The 8969-nt window shown below is 40.5% G+C and overlaps 1 protein-coding gene across 1 annotated transcript in view; it reads left to right on the top strand.

Moving 5' to 3' along the window:
- Window positions 1-8969, top strand: part of LOC138019844 (uncharacterized) — a 290417-nt gene continuing 281448 nt past the window's right edge. Inside the window, exon 1 of the mRNA XM_068866780.1 lies at window positions 1-138. The gene's annotated coding sequence lies outside the window, so the exon portion shown is untranslated. The remainder of the gene's footprint in view (window positions 139-8969) is intronic.

The following is an 8969-nucleotide window of genomic DNA, read 5'->3' as shown; positions in this document are numbered from 1 at the left end:
ATCCCGGAAGTGGGGAAACCCCCTGGGCTTCGTCGAAAATCGAAAGTTTCTACAGTGGTACTCGAAGGATATTCAGTTATTCTGTTTTTTCAATAGACTTTGGTTGAACTGTTCAACTACTTGCGCGTCCAAGACAAGGTAAGGCCCACCTTCAGATAGTTATACAGCACATAATTAAACCAAATACATGTAGACTTTTCATGGATAATGACGCCATATTGGTTGAGGGGCAAACACTGCTAAAAATTACTTTAGCCGAATTTTAACGTTTGTAACTCTGCTATGAAAGCTGTATTTTGACAGCTAAAATGTCTCCTAAAAGGCATTTGTACTGCCTTTTTTGTATGAAGAATAAAGAACAGAATCAGGCAAGAACGACCGTAAACGTACAGCCAACTCCCGTTATAGCGGACACCCTCGGGACGACGATTTGGTGTCCGTAATAGCGAGAGTCCGTAATAGCGGGGTGCGAGAAAATTTTTATTTTAAACCATATTTACAGAAGGGGTCACATGTGTGTTCATTTTCATTAACTCCAGACTATCCTTTCCAGACCCGTTGTCGCACGCAAAGAGCGTCAAAACTTTCTTTATTTACAAACAGAGCAGAACTTAACAGAACAGGAGTTACGTACCCTTTGTGCACAGTACTAAGTACGTAAAAAACAGCCATCGTATGTTGCAGCAATGTCCATCATCGTTTTAGTTTCCTACTGTACTGAATTACAGTAACCTACATTTCTAAAAAAAAATATTTTCAAGGAAAAACCTGAACATCAGCTATTGATTGCATCAGCTATCACATTGCTTTGAAATATCGTTTCAATAGGCTCTGTGTACTTCTCCTTTGAATTGCAACTTCCCCCACTTTGTCGCCAAGGAGACTAAATTCATTAGCAACCTTAAACTCCCCAGGCCTCTATGAATCAAAAAAGCAGAAAAAATCGACTTGATATGTGTGCAAATTTTCCAAGATGCTGCTCGGTGTCCGCTATAACGAGATAGAAAACAATAAAACTGTGACGTTGGGACCGAATAAAGTGTCCGTAAGTTCGTAATAGCGAGAGTCCGTAATAGCGGGAGTTTATTTCAGTCAAACGTCTGTAACTTTCGCTGGGGATTTAGCTGCTGTCCGTAATAGCGGGGTGTCCGTAATAGCGAGGTGTCCGCAAGGGGGGAGTTGACTGTATTTTTAAAGTTTCATACAAATCGTTCGAATCAAAATTATGCAAATTGCTGCTCAGTTGGAAGCGAAATGAAAAGATTTACAATTCCACTTTACCGAAGTCATACCTAATTTTCTATTAGATAAATCATAGCAGTAAAATCATTAAGATTAGCCAAAAATGTTGGGAACCACCCCTTTGTAGCAGCGCTCTAGCGGCTCAAGTAAAACCCCATACACTCGTATCCTGCAGAGCAGGTCTTTTTGGGAGGCGTACGCTTGTTCAAGGTCCACGTTCATAATGGGCCGCCATTTTGAAAGAACACAACCGGTAGAGGATTGGGAGGAGGGGCGGGGAAGGGGAAGGGGAAGGGGCGGAGATAGGAGAAAAAGCCTGTTGCAATGGGCTACGCAACCCTTTTCGTAGGCTGCATGGAAAATGAATTTTTCTCTAACTACAACAGACCAAAACCTGATCTTTGCAAACGTTTCATCAATGACGGCGCCGGCGCTACTTCATCCAGCAAAGAGGAACTCAACCAATTCATTACTTCAGTCAATTCTTTCCACCCGTATGCTACGCCGAATGTGACAAAATATCAAGTCCGCTAGTAAATAAAATAAAATAAGTCACACAATTTACAATCAAGTTGCCAACAATTAGCATTAATTTGTTTGTTGACCAAATCACATTCCCAGCAATTTATGTTACCTCTCTTGTTGTACAATTCATATATTGAAGGACCGTGCCTCGAATGTCAAGCTCCATGTTTTGCAAGTTAAAATGCTTGTTTTATAAATCAAGAAGAGAGAGGACAGTTTTTGATCCATTCTATTTTCGAGGGGGACTGAACACCTGTGGCAAAATGATTAAGGGGGGTGGCACTTAACTACAGAAAGACAATGGTTGCTAAAAAACAAAGCGTCCCTTTAAGTCTAAGCATTTGCTACCTATTTTCAACAATAAGGTAAGGGTAAAGGTTAGTGTTATTTTTAGCTTTGGTTAAATGCAGCAGTTAATCTTCACTTAAAGAGCAGCATTTGGGGGACACTTTGTGACATATATTTTCTGTATTCTGAGACGCAAGTGATGTTGAAGTTGGCTAGATGAGCAAGTGGACACTTCATGCCGCTTATTGAAATCCGCGTGCATCTAATTAGGGTCAAACCTGGACATATCTCAACTTTTTCAATAGAAATGTGACATCACTTCAATCAGAAAGCGCATGCGCAACTAGTCCCAGTCCTCTGCCGTGTGTTTCAGTGTAAAACAGGTAAAAGCTCTCAGGAAACAAAAGGAAGAGGCCCCTTTTTTCACCGGATGGGAACTGTCCCATCATTTTTCGTAAACTGTAGCATGGAATTTCTATTTCGACAAAAAATGAGATTGATATTTTGAAAAGTGTATCAAGGGAGGGCCTTATGACGTCATAATTATTTTGAGAAATGGTTTCTTTTAAAATCCATGCTACAGATTTTGTGCTAGAATGTTCTAACACTTTTGCGTTTAAAATTGGTGAAAAACATATTAAACTCGCTGAATTTTTAGGCATTTACTGTTTTGGTCACGTGATTTACCAAATGTGGTTGTGATTTGAACCAGACAAAGAAATGTTAAATAGTTCTGAACCACTTGGCGAAAAAGGATAACTGTAGAGTTAAAGGAATTAGAGAAATGGCTATTTGAAGGAGTCCAGAGCAACGGTTTGGTAGGTAAGAGCCATCCCCCTTAAATGCGAGTAAATCTGAGCGAGACAGTGGCCGCTGAAAGTATTGAGGATCTTGGTCTACAGGCGAATCATTCAATCAGCCCAAGCAGGAATATTCGTTCCTCGCATGTCGCTATAACTTCACCCAGTTCTCGAAGTTGTAAAGAGGAACTCGCTCAGAGACCCAATTGCGAATGATCAGCAAAATGAAGCACATCTACAGCAAGCAGTTTGAGTCGCCAAATATAATCCACAAGAAAATTATGGCTACACAAACTGACAACGGGAGACATTAGGGAGTTTAAGAAACCAAGAAGGCTACAGCGACGAAAACATTACTTCAAACTATTAACTTGAGCTATCCTAAGTCTTTCACAACGTTTCCATCTTGTTTGTGTTGTATAAGATAGGCGAAGTATTTGATAACCAGAATCGTACGAATGGATTTGAACAAAAGATTCACTGTTTGTTGTCCATGTTGTCGTCAAAACCCGATAATTGGTCATTTCATGTTGTTGTTTTGATGAGTACCAGAGAGAAATGCCTTACAAAAATGCGTGCCGCAATTGCAGCATGATAATTTCTTCCTCTTCAGAGGGCCTGTTTAATTTATAAGAGGCGAGCCAGCCCTGTTAGACGGGCTGGCCTGGTAAATGGGATGAAGTGTTTATATGGACGATTTCAGCCAGGTTTACTGGGATGAATTTTAGGAATTTGTTTACGTGTCTTGTAACCGGCAAAGTCACGCATGGGGAACCTGGTGAATTTTCTTGCTTTGATGTTTGAAACGAAAGGTTCATTTTAGCTCTAGCAAGTACGGAATGGCATTTTAAAACAAAAGATGCAAAAATAATCCTGTGATTATGCAAATCCAGCTACGTATTCAAGTCAACCCACACTTCATTAGAATTTTTCATCCCAGCAAACCGGGCTGGACCGTTTACATCTGGACTGGCCCACCTCATATAAACAGGTGATATTACATAACTGTTTTTTGGTGTTGTCGTTGCCGTAGCAGTCGTCATTTCTTAAACTCCCAATTGGGAGGATAAACGGGTTGCCTGCCATTACTCGTGCCATCCCCCTCGAAAATAGAATTGATCAAAAGCTGTCCTCTCTCTTCTTGATTTATAAAACAAGCATCTTAACTTGCAAAACATGGAGCTTGACAATCGAGGCCCGGTCCTTCAATATATGAATTGTACAACAAGAGAGGTAACATAAATTGCTGGGAATGTGATTTGGTCAACAAACAAATTGATGCTAGTTGTTGGCAACTTGATTGTAAATTGTGTGACTTGTTTTATTTTTAGCGGACTTGATATTTTGTCACATTCGGCGTAGCATACACCCGGCTCTAAAATACATGTGGGAAATTTCCAAACATTCACTTGCTTTCCTCGACATACAAGCGTACAAGACAAACCAACAGATTCCCACAACTACTTGCTACATTCATCCTCTCATCCACAACACGTAAAAAACACCATCCCACTCTCTCAATTTCTTACACTAAGGTGCCTCTGTGGTGACGAGTCCGACTTTAACAGCAAGTGCGAGGAAATGTGCCAGTTTTTCAAACAAGGTGGCTACCCTGACTCTGCTGTCACCACAGGGAAACATTGTCCCCAAGAAATCGCACTTATGTCCAGGTTTGACCCTAATTAGATGCACGCCCAATTTTGACATCCAACACAAAGTGTCCCTTTAAGTCTAAGCATTTGCTACCTATTTTCAACAATAAGGTAAGGGTAAAGGTTAGCGTTATTTTTAGCTTTGGGTAAATGCAGCAGTTAATCTTCACTTAAAGAACAGCATTTGGGGGACACTTTGTGACATAAATTGTCTGTATTCTGAGACACAAGTGATGTTGAAGTTGGCTAGAAGAGCAAGGGGACACTTCGTGACGCTTATTGAAATCCGTGTGCATCTAATTAGGGTCAAACCTGGACATATCTCAGAAATCGAAGAAGAAACCGCACTACAAAGGTCACAGAATGAAGAAACAAACAGAATTCCATTCACCCTTGCTTACCATCCACAAAACCTTGCAGTCAAAAATGTGATTCTCAAAAACTTCAAAATTCTCTGCAATGATCCCGAAACTAAACATATATTTCCTCTACCAGCACTCATTTCAATCAAATGTGACAAAAACATAGGTAACTAGGGAAGCAGTGTGGCCCAGTGGTTAGGGCGCTTGCCTTGAGATCCGGAGATCCCGGGTTCAAGACCCGCTCTGACCACTCGTTGAATTTGATCCTGGTAGTCCCTGGTTCAACTTCCCCACTGCACTTGTAAATAGCCAACTGGTTTGCCTCCGGCCAGTTGGGATTCTTAACAGTTGTTGTTATTGTTCTGTTCTGGTGTTTCGTTGTGTTTCATTGGCCCTGAAAAGCCCCTATGGGGAGCGGTCAATTAAGTATGTATTGTATTATTGTATTGTATGTAACTTTCTAGTTAGGACCGTATTCAAGTCTGACATGACCAACTGAGGACTTTCAAATGTACATGCACATGATTCAAAACTTGTCCTTTTATTTCTAACATGGTTAAGAACTCAGGACCGAATCCACCTGTTAAAGTCACTGACCACTTTACATGCATTGCCGCAAATGCCATCTATTGCCTAACCTGCACACTATGTAAGAAGACCTACATTGGCGAAACAGGGAGAAGATTGGGGGACCGGAAAATCGTTTGAATTGCGATCGGAACATATTAAGGAAGTCATATTGACCCAGATTTCTAGAGAAGATTTATGGGCAGTTCTTCTGACCAGCTTTGGAAAGATTCTCATCTTCCAGTTGTTTGTTAGAGTAAGAAAATCATGTCAAACAAACCTGCATGTGTGATAGTTGTTTGCCCGCTTAAAAAGTATTGTGCAAGATCAGATATTCGAAGCTGCTTCGATGCATTTAACAACTATATCGCTTTTGAATGCCAGTTTAGAAGGTGTAGAGAGTGGCAAGTATCAACTTACTGATCTTTGCTTATGCTGAGGAAATTCTGGAAAAGTCATTTCACGATTGGCTGAAAAACACTCCTCTGCACCAAAATCTTACTGCTCTTATTGTTGACCAATCTCACACTGTTGAGACATGGACCAGTCAAAGGTTTGTTTGTTTTTCTATAAGTTTCATTTAATTATTTTGAGAACCAGATGCTGGCCAAAGTCTAAGGATTTTTGTACAAGTGAAAGGTTTTTTATGTTTCTTGTTTGTCAAATCTTAATAGCGAGTCTGTTCAACAGGTCAATAATAAAGAAGCAAAGTTCTAGTTTCTAAAGAAACTGTGGTGCTGCGTCATTGGGAGAGTGAAACAGGAAATTTGGTTTTATCATTGAACGTGTTGATCAAGGTTGAATTACCACTGTGAACAATTTGGAAAGCTGACGTTTCAAGCGTTAGCCCTTCTTCAGAGTGAATAGAGGAATTGTGGGTGTTGTTGGTTTTTATGTGGATGTGGAAGAGCTTTGCCATAGGTGGAAATATGGTAACATGAATTTGTGAATTAATTGATGGAATGACAGGTGTTCATTGATTACGTGAGTATAGAGTGTACCTAGTTGGAAAGATGAATTTTTGTTCCAAATTCTTATGACTTTCTGTGTTCCTGTGGTGTAAAAGATAGGCCGCAAATTGTCAGGTTGTGGTGGGAGTGATTGGGAAGATTAAAATGGCATGCAATTGGTTTTGATGCATCTGTGTTGTGTTTTTCTACATCTCGTAGGTGTTCGCGAAAGCCCAGTCCGGAGAGATCCAAAATAGCTTCTTTGAGTGCTGAATCTAAGCCTCACAACTCTGCCATGTTCTCGTTTGCATTGTAATTCTGCCCCAAAAGAACCGGAAGGAATATATATATTTTATTGACAGGAGGTGATCACCGCACCAATCAGAACCCCCGTCCAAAATTTGAGCGGGTTGATGCCAAACAAACAGTTAGTGCGTGGAGGCGTATTTCTCTCCCCATCCCCTTCCCCCACTACCATTTCATACTGTTCTCCTCTCACTGAGTGCAATTTTCTTGACTCACCTCAGGCCTCTGTTAGTCTCACTATCCAAGATGTCGGCCAATAATTCTTACTAAAACAAAAATACACCTGCTTTGCAGGCTACATACACTCACTGCAATTTTAGCCGTGTTTGTCCTCCACCCAATATGGTCTATTCTGATTCTCCGCCGATGCAATGCACTGAGAGGCTGACGTCTGGCCAGGCTAATGGGCGTAGGTTGAAGTGAGGATTACCTTTGACTGTCTTCTGTTGTATCTAGATGGCCTTATTTGAGTGTATTAAATCTTAACGCTGTGGTGTCAATTGGAGCTGTTCTCAGAGCATTATGATTGTTGTTGCAGTTCTTTTGTCGTCAAGATTGGCTGGCTATTGTGACGAAGTATCTGCTTAAATTAATACCATGCCTAACAATGATTACTGAACAAATGATTTTGAGAACATCAAACAAATGCTAGTTTTCGTTTCGGGGCATTCCAAGAAACTCAGAGTTTCAGTGTGAGACGTTGAAGGAGTACTCTACTTTGGGATTCATGTGTTATAGTTCTTATTTAGTTTAAATTCCGTTCGCCCATTTTTTTGCAACTCACAAGGACTTTGTCCTTAAAAAATAAACCATAGGATTTGGCTTTGAGTGTTATTTTTTCTAATTGCGTTCTAACGAGGGAGGAACTTATACTATTTGGATGGTTCTGTGCATTATCCCTCAGAGGGGGTAGATACATTTCACTAAACCCTTAGTCCATGGACGACTAAGGTGGACTAGTAGTGGACTACCATAAATGGACTACCTTAACAGGATCAAGCAAGCAATGCAGAAAAACCACAAGACTAGTGTACTTCTAACACATATTAAAAACTCAGACCTTTGAAATTTAAACTCCCAAAATGTTCCTACCAACATGTACCAATGCAAATAGTCCTATTCACATCTTGGGGTCATTAATACAAAGTAGTTGAAATTACAACAAGCACAAGCTGCCGTGAGTGTTCACATAAACTGGATTTTGTCTGCCATCTTGCACTTTAACAGCTGAACAAGGAAAGTGGAGAAAGTAGGCGATGACCTAACTCGTTACTAACCGGCAAACATGCAAACTGGTTCCTCTTGCAGTCATGCTCTCGCATACTTGTAGAAATAGTTCTTTAAAAAAACAAGAACTCCACTTACAATCGCCCACGTCTCCCATGTTGTGAGTGACTCCAATGCTTTCTGGCTGCACATGTTTGGTCAGTGCAGTTAAAATGCAAGATGGCAGAAACACTCAAAACGCTCCAGAGTCACACCATCTTGTGCGTGCTTGTTGTGTTCTCAGTTACTTTGGTGAGGCAGGAATAGGACTATTTGTAAAAGTAGGAAACGTTTGCAAGTTCTCTTAAATTTCAAAGGTCTTGGCTAATATACAAGGCTGCTGCCTAAGAAAATTTTAAAGGGACCCTCAGAGCTAAACGCTGAGAACTTAGGAGCCCAACATATGAAGTGAAAGGTGTTGCTGTGAAAAATTAAGGCGCCCAGAGCTATTCTTTGGAAGCCCCAGGCTACCGGGCTCCTGTTAGGCAACAACCTTGAATATACCAGTATTTGTCAGTGGTACACTTGTGGAATCGCTGTTGTGTTTGTGTCTACTAGCTAGGTGTTCAGCAACATTTGATTGATCTTTAAAGTTGATTTGTTTAGGTGGTCAATTTATGGTAGTCGATCCACTACTAGTCCATTTCAGTAGTTCATGGACAAGGATGTACCTACCCCAAAGAGGTGTGGTTGCCAGTTGATTTAGGGTTTGGGCCTTATTCTGGTAATAAGACTAGATCAACTTGCCTCAATCTGGTGTAGCATAGATAACCATAGTGACACAGAGAGGCAAACGTCAAAACATTGCAGCTGTTTGTGGCATGGTAACATAGGGTATGCCAGTTATAAGTTTCCTTTATCAATAATTATTGCAAATGTTGTAAGAACAAATAAATATTATTGCTAGTGATAAGTCTTGAGCTTCTATCATCAGCTTTAAGTATCGTCCAAGTTCTTTAGTAAATTCTATTTTAGTTAACAATCAAGTTGAACAACCCACATCTTCTGCCA

The sequence above is a fragment of the Montipora capricornis genome, chromosome 10, assembly GCF_036669925.1.
Source record: "Montipora capricornis isolate CH-2021 chromosome 10, ASM3666992v2, whole genome shotgun sequence".
Lineage (NCBI taxonomy): Eukaryota > Metazoa > Cnidaria > Anthozoa > Scleractinia > Acroporidae > Montipora > Montipora capricornis.
This window is presented reverse-complemented; position numbering and strand designations above follow the sequence as displayed.